The sequence below is a fragment of the Balaenoptera borealis genome, assembly GCF_965194805.1.
Source record: "Balaenoptera borealis genome assembly, chromosome: 3".
Taxonomy (NCBI): Eukaryota; Metazoa; Chordata; class Mammalia; order Artiodactyla; family Balaenopteridae; genus Balaenoptera; species Balaenoptera borealis.
The window spans coordinates 5,716,088-5,728,579 of NC_138866.1; the positions used below are offsets into that span (position 1 = coordinate 5,716,088).

At 50.1% G+C, this 12,492-nt stretch overlaps 1 long non-coding RNA gene across 3 annotated transcripts; it reads left to right on the forward strand.

The window, feature by feature from the left end:
* The first annotated feature begins 250 nt into the window (after window positions 1–250).
* LOC309626244 lies at window positions 251–11,539 on the forward strand. Of its 3 annotated transcripts, none has more exons than XR_014243068.1 (3): window positions 251–3,634; window positions 4,089–7,836; window positions 9,927–11,539. It is a non-coding gene; the product is annotated as an uncharacterized lncRNA (long non-coding RNA). The 3 variants fall into 3 exon arrangements; XR_014243070.1 differs by lacking the exon at window positions 9,927–11,539 and having other exon boundaries at window positions 4,089–4,194; window positions 4,818–9,053; XR_014243069.1 differs by lacking the exon at window positions 9,927–11,539 and having other exon boundaries at window positions 4,089–9,053.
* The last annotated feature ends 953 nt before the right edge of the window (window positions 11,540–12,492 follow it).

Below are 12,492 nucleotides of genomic sequence, written 5' to 3' on the forward strand. Positions count from 1 at the left end.
GGCAGATTGGAGAGCCCAGGAAAGACACCCAGGCTGGGGGATTGGGAAGGGTGGAGGCCATGGGTGAGAAGAGCCGGAACCGGCACAGTCGAGGGGTATGGGCGACTGAGCCTTGTGAGTGCGGGGATCCATGAGTTGGGTGCGGGGGGTAGGGGCTGAGCATGTGTGCAGGGGGGTTTCCATGTTGTTGCATGAGTGTTGGGAAGTCACTGAAGGGTCAGAGGCTGGAGGGGATCTGACTGCAGACTCTGATAGGTTTCTTGGAGGCTGGTGTGGTGGATGGGAGCAGGGAGCCCAGGTGAGAGACGCTGGTGGCCCTGACGAAGGTGCGGGCTGGGAGGTAGAGAAGGTGCGGGGCAGCAGGAATAGAAATCTGTTCCGGAGGTTGGCTGGGTCCCACTGGTTTGGAAGTGGACGGTGCTAGAGACAGAAGATTCAGGTGTGACACCAGGGCTGGACCTTCCCACCTGGGTGGATGGTGGCAGTTAATTTAGTTATTTTTTAAATTGAAGTATAGCTGATTTACAATGTGATGTTAGTTTCTGGTGTATAGCAAAGTGATTCATATATATATATGTATATATATGAATTTTTTCAGATTCTTTTCCATTATAGGTTATTACAAGATATTGAATATAGTTTCCTGTGCTATACAGTAGGACCTTGTTGTTTATCTATTTTATATATAATATCTGCTAATATCTCCAAATTCTGAATTTATGCCTCCCCACTTCCTTTCCCCTTTGGTAGCCATAAGTTTGTTTTCTGTCTGTGAGTCTATTTCTGTTTTGTAAGTAAGTTCATTTGTATCATTTTTTTAGATTCCACATATAAGAGATATTATACGATATTTGTCTTTCTCTGTCTGACTTACTTCACTTAGTATGATCATCTCTAGGTTCATCCATGTTGCTGCAAATGGCATTATTTCGTTCCTTTTTATGGCTAATATTCCATTGTATATATGCACCACATCTTCTTTATCCATTCCTCTGTTGATGGACATTTAGATTGCTTCCATGTCCTGGCTATTGTGAATAGTGCTGCAATGAACATTGGGGTGCATGTATCTTTTCAAATTATGGTTTTCTCTGGATAAATGTCCAGGAGTGGGATTGCTGGATCATATGGTAGCTCTATTTTTAGTTTTTGAGGAATCGCCATACTGTTTTCTGCAGTGGCTGCACCAATTTGCATTCCTGATGGTGGCTGTTTAAAGGCACGAAGGGGAGGACACGTTTGGGAGGAGTAGTTTTTTGCCGTCCCTCATTTCTGTGCCATTCTCTTCCCTCCAGACCAGGACTTCCTGCAGGAAGGGGCTGGGCCTTTGTCCTCTCGCACACCCTGAACCAGGCCGAGGGCTGAATGAGTGACTCACTCATTCTGCAGTTGTTCCTGAGAGGAGAGATGTTCTCCAAATCTGTCATCACAAAGGATTATCATTTCCCCTCTGATATCTTCTCTTCTCCCTGCTGTGATAGGATGCCGCGCATGTCATGACCTCAGACCCCCAGGCCCCGGTCCCTGATGACTGTTGATTGGGAGATTCTTTTCAAAGATTGTGCTTTTTCATTTGGAGACATTATCCCAGCCTTGTCTCTGATCTAGACCAGATTGGCTTAATATGAAACAAAAGTCCCTTTGGCAGCCCCGGGCTGATGCTTGCCGGGCTGTCTCTGGGCCGGAGGGACTGGTGATGCTTGAGTGTATTTTAACAAACAAGTCAGTGTGTGTGTGTGTGTGTGTGTGTGTGTGAAAGAGTAGTTTTTCCTATATACAATACTTTAAACTTTTGGGGTTTCAGAGAAGTATCTGTGGAACAGATGAAAATCATTTGAACATCAGCTGACTGCTCTGCTGGGGACAGTTGGGTGACACTGGACCCTCTGTGGTTTGGAATGTCCTTGGATTGCGGGCTCTCCTTTCTATGTGGGTGGCAGCCCTTGTGATGCGGTGGAAAATCGCCTGACATGGAGACAGAACTCCTGGGTCCCATCCAGGCTCTGACTCCTACTGGCCGATGACCTTGGGCAAGTCTTCCAACTCCTCCAAACTGTGCTTTGACTATTGTGACACGAGACCAGCACCTACTTTGATAAGTTGCTGTGCAGTTCAATTAAACGTAAAGCGAACATGGGAAGCAGGCCCAGTCCCTATGCCCTTCTGGCCAGCGTGTTTCTTCTGTACAAAGGGAAGTGGATCCTGGGACTTCTGGGGGTATTGTCCTGAAGAACAGTCACATGGTGACATGGTTAATAAAACAAACAGACATTGGTTAATGGCACTGCGGAAATCTTTGATACCAGAGGCTGCCCACTCAAATGTCTACAGGAGCCGGGCGGGAGGAATAAGCTAAGTGGAGTGGGTGGGGTGGGGAGCCTGCCAGACTGGAGGGGGCATGTCTTGTCTAAGTGGGGTGACTACTGTTTAGCTCCAGTTGGCTGAGGATATGTAGCTGGGAAGGGCCTGTGCTGTCAGATCTTATGTGAAATCTGATTTTTGTCAAATGACATCTGACATTTTTTTTTAAAGTATAGTTGATTTACAATGTTGGGATAGTTTCAGGTGTATAGCAAAGTGATTCAGTTATACATATGTGTGTGTGTGTGTATATATATATTCTTTTTCAGATTCTTTTCCATTATAGGTTTTTACAAGATACTGAATATAGTTCCCTGTGCTCTATGGTAGGTCCTTGTTGTTGATCTATTTTATACATAGTAGTGTGTATTTGTTAATCCCTAAATTCTAATTTATCCCTCCCTTTCCCCTTTGGTAACCATAAATCAACTGAAAATTTTTGAACACTCTAAGCTGAAGGTAGTATATCTGTGGGCTGGGTCTGGCCGTTGACTGAAATGCTGCTTCTCCTCGGTAAGCATCCTCTGCCAGCAAGGACTGGCTCAGGTGAGCTCCTAAAGCAGGGCCTGCTGCCTGGATCTGGGGGATGTCCAGCCAGGCTTCCATACCACCATCTCTCACCTGCTCTGTCATGCTTGGTTCCTGGGTGTGTCCACACTATGTCTGAGCTCCCTGAGGGCAAGGCCTGGGTCTCATTCACCTTGCTCACTTCTGTGTCCTGGGGACCCACAGGACTCTGAACCTGCTAAGCCCTCAGTCACTGTTTGGGGATGAGGAAAACGTCTCTGAGACATCAACCCAGTGAAGTCTCACTGTGACTTCTCTGTCTGCTTTCACTGGTTCCCTCCAGCCCTGGAGAACATGGTGTCTGGAATTTCTCCCAACAAGAAGCTCTTAGAGGGCAGCAATAGGCAAGCGAAAGTAAAGGAGCAAAAAGCAAAGGGAGTCTAGGCGGAGGCAGGACGCAGACAAGGCGTGTGTGTTCTATGGAGGCAGATGTTTGCATCCTTGCAAAGGTCCTAGGTTGAACCCTAATCCTCAACGTGGTGATGTTTGGAGGTGGGGCCTTTGGGAGGTAATTAGGATTAGGTGAGGTCATTGGGTGGAGTCCTCATGATGGGATTAGTGCCGAATAAGGAGAGATATGAGAGCTTTCCCTTTCTCCTCACCACCCAGGCAGCTGTCTACAAACCAGGAAGAGATCTCCCCAGACTCCGGATCTGCTGGCACCTTGATCTTGGACTTCCAGTCTCCAGAACCGTGAGAAATAAATGTCTGTCGTTTAAGCTCCCAGTTGATTGTGTTTTGTTCCATCAACCCGAGTTGATGTAACTCAACTGATGTTTAAGCTCCCGAGTTGACTAAGATAGTGCAGGAGTGAAAGAGCCAGGGGTTATGACACCAGAAGCTTATAAAATAGCCAGAGCGAAATGCAGGTGGGGGACTCTCAGATGCTTTTAAAGACGATGGTGGACATCCTTTCACCCTCCCCGAGTGCCGTATGGGCCAGCCTGCTCCAGCGGGTCATCCTGTGGAGATTCTGGGAGAGGCGGGAGGAGCAGGGGCGGGGGCGGATGGAGCATCTGTTAGCTTGTGATGCTGCATACCTGAGTCACGGCTCGGCTGAGCCTGCCCAGTCCTGATCTAAGTGCTCTGCATGGATTACTGCATTTGAACTTCATACACAACCATCTGAGGTACGTACTACTATCGCCCCCATTTTGTAGATGGAGAACCTGAGTCACAGAAAAGTTGAATAAGCCACCCAAGGTCACGCAGCTGGGATGACGCCATCCAGGTGGGAGCTTCAGGTGCCAGCGGTCACCAAAACAGGTGTGGTCAGTGAATATGCCATGATTTGCCATCCTTGTCGCTCTGTCTGGGCTCCCCTGGGCTTCCATGTTTCCCTGGAAAACTTGCTGTTCTTCAGCCCTCAGCTCAGTCTCCTCTGAGAGGTCCTCCCAGCCCTGCTGGTTGGGGGGTGCCCCACTGTGAGCTCCCACAGACCCTGGGCTTTCTCCATCCTTCGTGATGTCCGTGATGCCTGGTTGAATGTTCAAGGACACGTGTCCATGAGCTCATGTGTCATTCACAGATACAGCAGGAAGGACCACTGGAGGGCCCCCCAAGGGGACACTGAGGGTCTGAGAGGGTAATGGCTTGTTCAGGGGCCCACAGGGGGTCAGAGGGCGACACTGGCCTTGATCCCCAATGCAGAGGCCCCTCCATGTGCCCTCCCTTCTCAAGCTGGACTTCCAAGGTGGGTGTGGGTGCCCAGGGTTACTCTTCATCGTTCTCAGCACCCACGTGCTGAAGATCCTCTTAGAGGGTTTCCAGGGCTTGTGCTCTTAGAGCTTCAGTTAATCTCCCGACAGCTGTAAACTCTTAATAATTCCCAAAGCCCTTTCAAATGTGTGCACAGCTCCACATCATGGGCCATTCATTCCCCCTTGCAGAGTCACTGTTTGTCCCTCAAATGGAGATGCCAGAAGCCTGTTGGTGTGAAGTTCAGCCGGATAAGAAGCCAACAGGCATGCCAAGATCAGTGCTTCTGTAGGCAGATGTTCCACGCTGTTTGTCCTATTATGCATCTTCTCAGCACCTCTTCAAGGTGACAGCGTTCTACCCACTTCATTGAGGGAGAAACTGAGGCACAGAGAGATTGACTTTCTGAAGATCACACAGCTAGAAAACAGCACAGCTGGGTGTCAAACCCAAACCTACCCAAGACCCTTCAGAACAAGGGGCTCCAACCAAGAGGAGGAGGAGGAGGGAGTGAAACTCCCAAGAGAAGAAAAATCAGACCAAAAAGATGAAGCTCTAGTGGGGGAGGATGGGTGTGGACACAGGGAGCAGGCGGGTGCCTGTGTCTGCCATGCTCACCCCCCTGGTGTGACCCACCGTACAAGGATGTTGCTGTGATGTCCACCCTCAGAGCCCGGGGCTGGTGGCTGGGTCACCCCTGACCAGCTGCAGAGGCAGCACAGCTGGGCCTGGGTGAGAGGTGTCCAGATCTCACGGCGGCAGGCACGGAGGACAGGGCTGTGGCTTTCTTTGCAGGGGCTTATTGTGCAATAGTGAACTGGTCCCACATCCCTTCTAGGGCATGTTTGGGAGGAGAAGGTGGAGGAGGAAGGAACTTTCTGGAAGAGGGTGAGGGAAGTGCAGAGATGGAGAGCTCGATGGATCACGACGCCCCACCGGGGGCATGGGTCTGCAGAGGGCCCTGAGGTCTGGGCTAAAATCACACAGCGGGCATCTCTGGATGCTCCCCAGATTCCCTGGAGGCGGGAAAGGCAGGCGGGGATGCGGTGGGAAGGACAGAGGAAGCCTGTCCAGGGTCTTTATCGTCATCCTTCATTCAGCAAATGAGAAAGAGGAGCGGCACATGGGGCCTGGAGATCAGAAACAACCTGTTGTCCAGAGATGCTGGCAAAACTCCCCGTGGTGCACAGCAGAGTGGACCGGATGTCCTGGAGGGACATGACTCTTGGGGTGCTGGCCTCTCAACCACGATGACTGGGACAGTAATGACAGCCCCGCTCCACCTGGCCAGGCACGTGCTCACCCATGGGCACCCCCGGCTTCCCGAGTCTTGCTTTCATTCCAGGAGGTGATGAGCTCTGCGTGGTGCTCACACCTCCTGCCATGTCATTACAGAGGTGGGGGATGCAGGAGGGGCTGCCTGTACCCTCCCGGGTAAAGGCGGTGGTGCAGAGAGGTCAGCGCCGTGGGGCAGACCTGCTCAAGGGGGATACCGAGCGGGTGGACGTTCCCCTGCCTTGAGACACATTCCACGTCCTTCCTGAAACAGTCTTGGGAACCTTCACAGCTATTGTAAGAGCTTCCACTGTCGTTCAGAGAGGTTGGTTTAAGGATACAGTACATCTGGCAATGCCCACTTGTGGTTTTAAATTTGCATCTCAAAGATTGGTGTCAGAGACCCCATCCCTAACTTCAGAGTGGCAGTGAGTGACTGTGTGTGTGCAGGTGTGTACGTGCGTGTGCACATGTGCATGTGTTTGCAGGCACGTGTTTAGAACTTGACTCCTCTCTCAACAACTGCAGAAGGATGTGTACGAACTTTCCCTTCTCTACCCATTAAGGAAAATTACAGCTAACTTTACAAGAGTATTTTGAGAATGCCATTTCAGGATGCTTGGGACCAACGTGAGACAATTCCAGCCTTGTTGCAAAACCAGGGTGTGCCAGGTAGAGACTGATATCTTAGGGGGCTTGTCAAAAGGGCAGAGAATTTCTGTACAATACTTAAAATACACACACACACACACACACACACACACGCCTCCTTTCAACCTAAGCAAATCAAAGCAAAAGGAAGAAAAAAATCTACTTGATTGATGGTCAGGATTTGAAATAAGCTTGCGTCCCAGCTCTGCTGTTTATGTGCCCTTCACTACACTGCCTTCACAGCTACAAAATCAGGATGGTTCCCTTGACTCCACTTGACATATGGTGAGGTATTAGACTAGGAAGATCCTTCTAGGCGCTGGGGAACCACCTATGTGTGGGTGTGGGTAGCAGGCTATGTGTGGCTGGGGAGGCCTGTGGGTGTGTATTTTCCCGGTTCGTGCCTTGAAGGCTAAGATACTGCCCTTCTGTCGACTCTGCAGGCTGATGTCCAGGAGGGCTTCTCATGGGCCAGGCTCTGTGCTAAGGCAGTTGTAGCAAATGACCACACACTGAGGGGCTTGAAGTCACAGAAGTTGATTCTCCCTCGGTTCAGGAAAGAGAAGTCCAAAATCAAGGTGGCAGCAGGCTTGGCTCCTTCTGGAGGCCCTGAGGGTGGATCTGGTCCATGCCTGTCCCCAGCTTCTGGTGGCTGCTGGTCATCCTTGTTCCTTGAACGGTAGACACACCGCTCTGGTGTGTGCCTCCATCTTCACGTGGGCTGCCCCTCTGTGTTGGTGTGTAACCCCCTCTACCTTTTCTCCGACAAGGACACTTGTCATTGGATTTGGGGCCACCCTGGATAAGCCGGGAGGGTCTCATCTCGAGATCCTTCACTTGATAGCATCTGTAAAGAACTTTTCTCCAAATAAGATCAATTCACAGGTTCTGGTTGGGCTATCTTCCGGTGATGAGGCACCATTCAACCCACGACAGGTAGGTACTGCTACACCCTCCCACTTCACAGCTGAGACACCAGAGTCCCAGAAAAGCAAAATAAATTGTTCTCAACTTAACAATTACTGATAGAGCCAGAACTCAATCCAGGTGCCTCTGACTTCAAAAGCCAACAATCTCAACTATCAGACGGATATTTCCCCTTATTCCATGTTCCTAACAATAACAGCCACCATTTATGGTATCTAGTAATTGACATACTTTTTTTCTAACCTTAGAGTCAACCCTGCCTGGTGGTAGTACAGTTGCCTTGTGCAGTTGGTCGTCACTGAAGCTGAAAAAGTGAAATGTCTCACCCACTGTCATTCAGCTGATAAGAGGGCAAGGGTGAGTTTGGACCCTGCGTGGACCACCTCCAGACTCTGCACTCTTTTCCGCATCCTTTACGTAGTGTCGCACAGAGCACTGGGGACCATCAGGGGCCTCAGCATCTGTAGCTGCTCAACGAGGTGGTAGACCTCCTGGCTGACCCCTGGTGTCGACCTGCCTCCAAGTTCTGTTTCTCTTTCATGATATCTCCTGGTCCATGGATACGCGGGGAGTGAGGATGCAGGGTGCATGTTTCAGCACCTCCATCTTCATGGCTGGGTTTGGTACCCGAGCACGATTATTAAATTCGAGGCTCCTCCTGCCTCTGCCTGCTCCTGGGCTGTGTTCTCTGGCCAAGTCATCTGGGGAGGCCATGTGCCAGATGTGAGCCATCCCATCCTCAGGACTGGATTCTGCTCCTTGGTTGTGATCACAGGCACGATTTCAGCCCACAGTCTTTGATGCCGGCTGTTTGGTTTCATAAAAATTATATGGAAAGTTATAAAAGAGTGATAAAGCTTTCCAGTTTTACCACCGAATGGAAAAGTTGTCCACACAAAGACTTCAGAACCATCTTGGAGCAATTTTGAAGCTCTGCCATCATTTTAGCTGATTCTTCATGAAAGAAATCTTTAAAAGAGGCGCTAACCTTTGGTCTTGTATGGACAAGACAGAGAGGCGACAACAGAGCTTCTGGGTTTCAAGGTTGGGGCTTGGAAACTGGATTTTCTCAAGAGTGGGGCATGTTTACGTTAGTTGACTAGATTGATTTCTTTGGATCAGACCCTCCCTCTCTCAGACATACTATCTTTTAGAAATTCAGGATAGAAATATAAGCTATTTACTACCTCTGTAAAAGTCATGCTGATGGGGAGCAGCTCCTGTAACATGGTAAGAAGCTGTTGAATCGGAAGGCCTGGGATCCCACCACAAATTTGCTGCTCCTGAGTGATGGGGTTTAGAAGCATCACTGCAGCTTCCTGAGCCTCAGTTTCCACAGGTGAAAAGTGGACAAAGGTATTGTCACAGTATTGTTCTAAGTAGAGGCCGGATGTTACAACTCCGGGCCTAGATTCTCCTGTTACATAGGTTGACTCAGATTTTTGTTAACATTAGCTTCATTTAATATTGTTCAGTAAAAGCATTGCATGTATAAATCATACATAATGCTCGAGCTTTTCCCCTGGGGATGTCTATTTAAGGTAGTAACTGTTTTGTTTAAAACCCTCACTTTTTTAAGAAACCTTCATACTGTTCTCCATAGTGGCTGTATCAATTTACATTCCCACCAACAGTGCAAGAGCGTTCCCTTTTCTCCACACCCTCTCCAGCATTTATTGTTTGTAGATTTAACTAAAAATAGAACTACCATATGACCCAGCAATCCCACTACTGGGCATATACCCTGAGAAAACCATAATTCAAAGAGAGTCATGTACCACAATGTTCATTGCAGCACTATTTACAGTAGCCAGGACATGGAAGCAACCTAAGTGTCCATCGACAGATGAATGGATAAAGAAGGTGTGGCACATATATACAATGGAATATTACTCAGCCTTAAAAAGAAATGAAATTGAGTTATTTGTAGTGAGGTGGATGGACCTAGAGTCTGTCATACAGAGTGAAGTAAGTCAGAAAGAGAAAAACAAATACTGTATGCTAACACATATATATGGAATCTAAAAAAAAAAAATGGTTCTGAAGAACCTAGGGGCAGGACAGGAATAAAGACACAGGCATAGAGAATGGACTTGAGGACATGGGGAGGGGGAAGGATAAGCTGGGATGAAGTAAAAGAAGAGCATTTACATATATACACTACCAAATGTATATAGCTAGTGGGAAGCAGCTACATAGCACAGGGAGATCAGCTTGGTGCTTTGTGACCACCTAGAGGGGTGGGATAGGGAGGGTGGGAGAGAGGCTCAAGAGGGAGGGTATATGGGGATATATGTATACATATAGCTGATTCACTTTGTTACATAGCAGAAACTAACACACCATTGTAAAGCAATCATACTCCAATAAAGAGGTTAAAAAAATAAAATAAAACCCTCACTTTGTTCTGCTCTCTGATCTAAAAATCATATATTCGTACAACCTAGGTGGGTTAGCTCCTAGGACTGCCACACAGATGATGACAAACTGGGAAGCTTAAAGCAACGGAACTTTATTCTCGCAGTTCTGGAGGCCAGAAGTCCAATGTCAAGGTGCAGGGCTGTGGACCCTCTGAAGGCTCTCGGGGAGCATCCATTCTTGGCTTCTCCCAGCTTTGGTGGCTCCAGGTGTTCCTTGGCTTGTGACAGCACAATTCCAATCTCTGTCTCCTTTTTCATAATGTCTCCCTCTGCCTTCCTCTCATAAAGATGCTTGTCATTGAATTGGCTCCACCATGTAATCAAGGATGTCTCATAGAATTCAAGATCTGTAATTTCACATCATCGGCAAAGACCCTTTATCCAAATAAGTTCACATTCCCAGTTTCCCGTGGACACATCTTCCGAGGGGCCAGCATTCAACCACTACAGTGGGTACCTGCGGAAGATTAAGACCTTACTTTGACCATAGGTGGCTCTCCTCTGGAGGATGGTCTTTGGAGCCAACCTTTTATGTTACTTCAAGTGGACACAGGCTGGCATGAAGCACTCACTTTTCTTCTTTGTTTGTCTCACTACAGAGTTTTCTGTTAGGCAGGAAGCCCACCAGAGTGGGAATTTAAAGAAAATAATATTAATGCCCAGACAAAAATGCCTCCTCCTCCAGGGAACTGATAGCATCGTGGTGCTTTGAAAATACTTCCTTTCTTTATTCTCATCCACTTGGAACAGGAACAGCGAGGCTCTCCGTGGCCCTCTCCCCTTCGCCTGAGCCCAGCCAAGTAGAGAAGAGAACAGAGCGATTCACCAGCGTGGAAATCAAGCCCAGCGCGTGTCTCTGAGGGGGAGGGCACGCATTCTGAGCTGTTATGATCTCTGTCGGGGTTTCTTGAAGAAGCTGGGCAGCTGAAGACCATAGGGCAAGCCTCCTGGGGTTTGGGGACCTCAGGATCCTAGGCTGCAAGACGGGAGGTGGATTGGAAACCTGGAGATGGTTGTCCTCCAGTTCCCGCAGGCCCACAAGGGAGGAAGTCTTCTTGGCATGGTCACCGTGTCGGGCACACGTGAGGTTCTCCAAACCTAGTGGTTACAGGAAATCGCACAGCTGCTTTTCTGAGACTGACACACATTTGAAAGCTAACTGGTTACCGTTGTGCAGGTGCCACAGAATGTTCCAGGCCCCCTCACGGCATCTCCACCTTGGCCCTCCCTAGGTCTCCATCGAGTGGGGATGGGCCGTACCCCCTGCTTCATCCAGAATCCCAGAGCCTTCCGGCTCACCCGCAATGCTCACCCCTTGTCCACCGGGCTCCTCACTTGGCCTCTGACGGCTTCTGCTCGGCCACGTGTCAAGGCCCTGGGTCGGGCTTTCCCTGTGAGCCCCCAAGGCTACCAGCCTCCGTCTCCGTCTCTGACACCTGCCCTGTAATTCACCACACCATCATCTCATCTCTCTAGAAGGCACCTGTGAGCTGCTCTCCACCTCCTGTCCCTTGAGGGTTCCCTGACTCTGCAGCCCGCGGCTCCATTCCATCCCCTCACCCGTCATCCCCCGGCTGAATTTGGAGGCATGTCTCGGAGCCGCAGTGTTGCCAATCTCTAACTGTGGCCACCGTTCAGACCTCTCCCCTGGGCAGTTTTCCTGGGCGGTGCTGCCATCCCCCCAGCGCAGCTCCTTCTCCCGCCCGCTGCCCCACCCCCTTTTGGACAACAGACTGCCTCTCATGAAGCCACGAGGGAGCCCTCTGTGACCCAAGGTCCAGTGTTGTTCATTCCAGGTCCCCCACAGGTGACTGGGACTTCACAGAGCAGGTGCTCGGCGAGTGTTGGCTCGGAGAATGGAAGACGCCCCCTCCCTGGCCTCTGGGCACTGGAGCAGCCCTGAGCCTGCAGCCCCCCCTTCCTTCCCAGGTCCCTGATCAGGCCCAGGTGTGGCCAAGTGACGCCCGTCTGATCTGCAGCCCAGCTGAGGCCAGGCTTCTTGGTTTCCAGCTAGATTTACGGAGGCTGGGGGAGAGTGGTAGGAAATACGCACGGGGTCTCAGGGACCCTGCACCCTGCAGCCCTCCGGAGGGTCTGTACGTTTCTGGCTCCCCATCCACCCCCGCCCAGTGAACAGTGCTCCATGGGTGATTCCACTCTGGGCCGTGTCCCTTCCAGATCTGGGCTGAGAGGCACGATCCCGAGGGGCACAAAGCCCACTCACCTCTGTTGTTCCCTCTGAGCCTGGGTCTTCCTCAGCCCCCAACCCTGCCCCCTTGCTGACCGGGGTCTATCCACCAACTTCGCCCCTCAACATTCCTTTCTCTACCTCCCCAAAGTCACCCTAATTTTCCATAACAGGCCATTGAGACTTGGTTACAATTCTTTCCTTGTAATTGGGAGCCGTATTCTAAGGGCAGAGAGGTGAAGATGGACAGACTGTGGGGCAGCTATAGGCACAGCCCCTGAGCGCACACACAGTGGGGTCAGGCCTCCTCCTTGGGAGGGAAGTTGGAATTTCTCCCGTGCCTGGCCTGGCAGGACGGAGTCAGCAACGACAAGGTGGCGTCTGGGTCTTGATGGGGCAGCATCG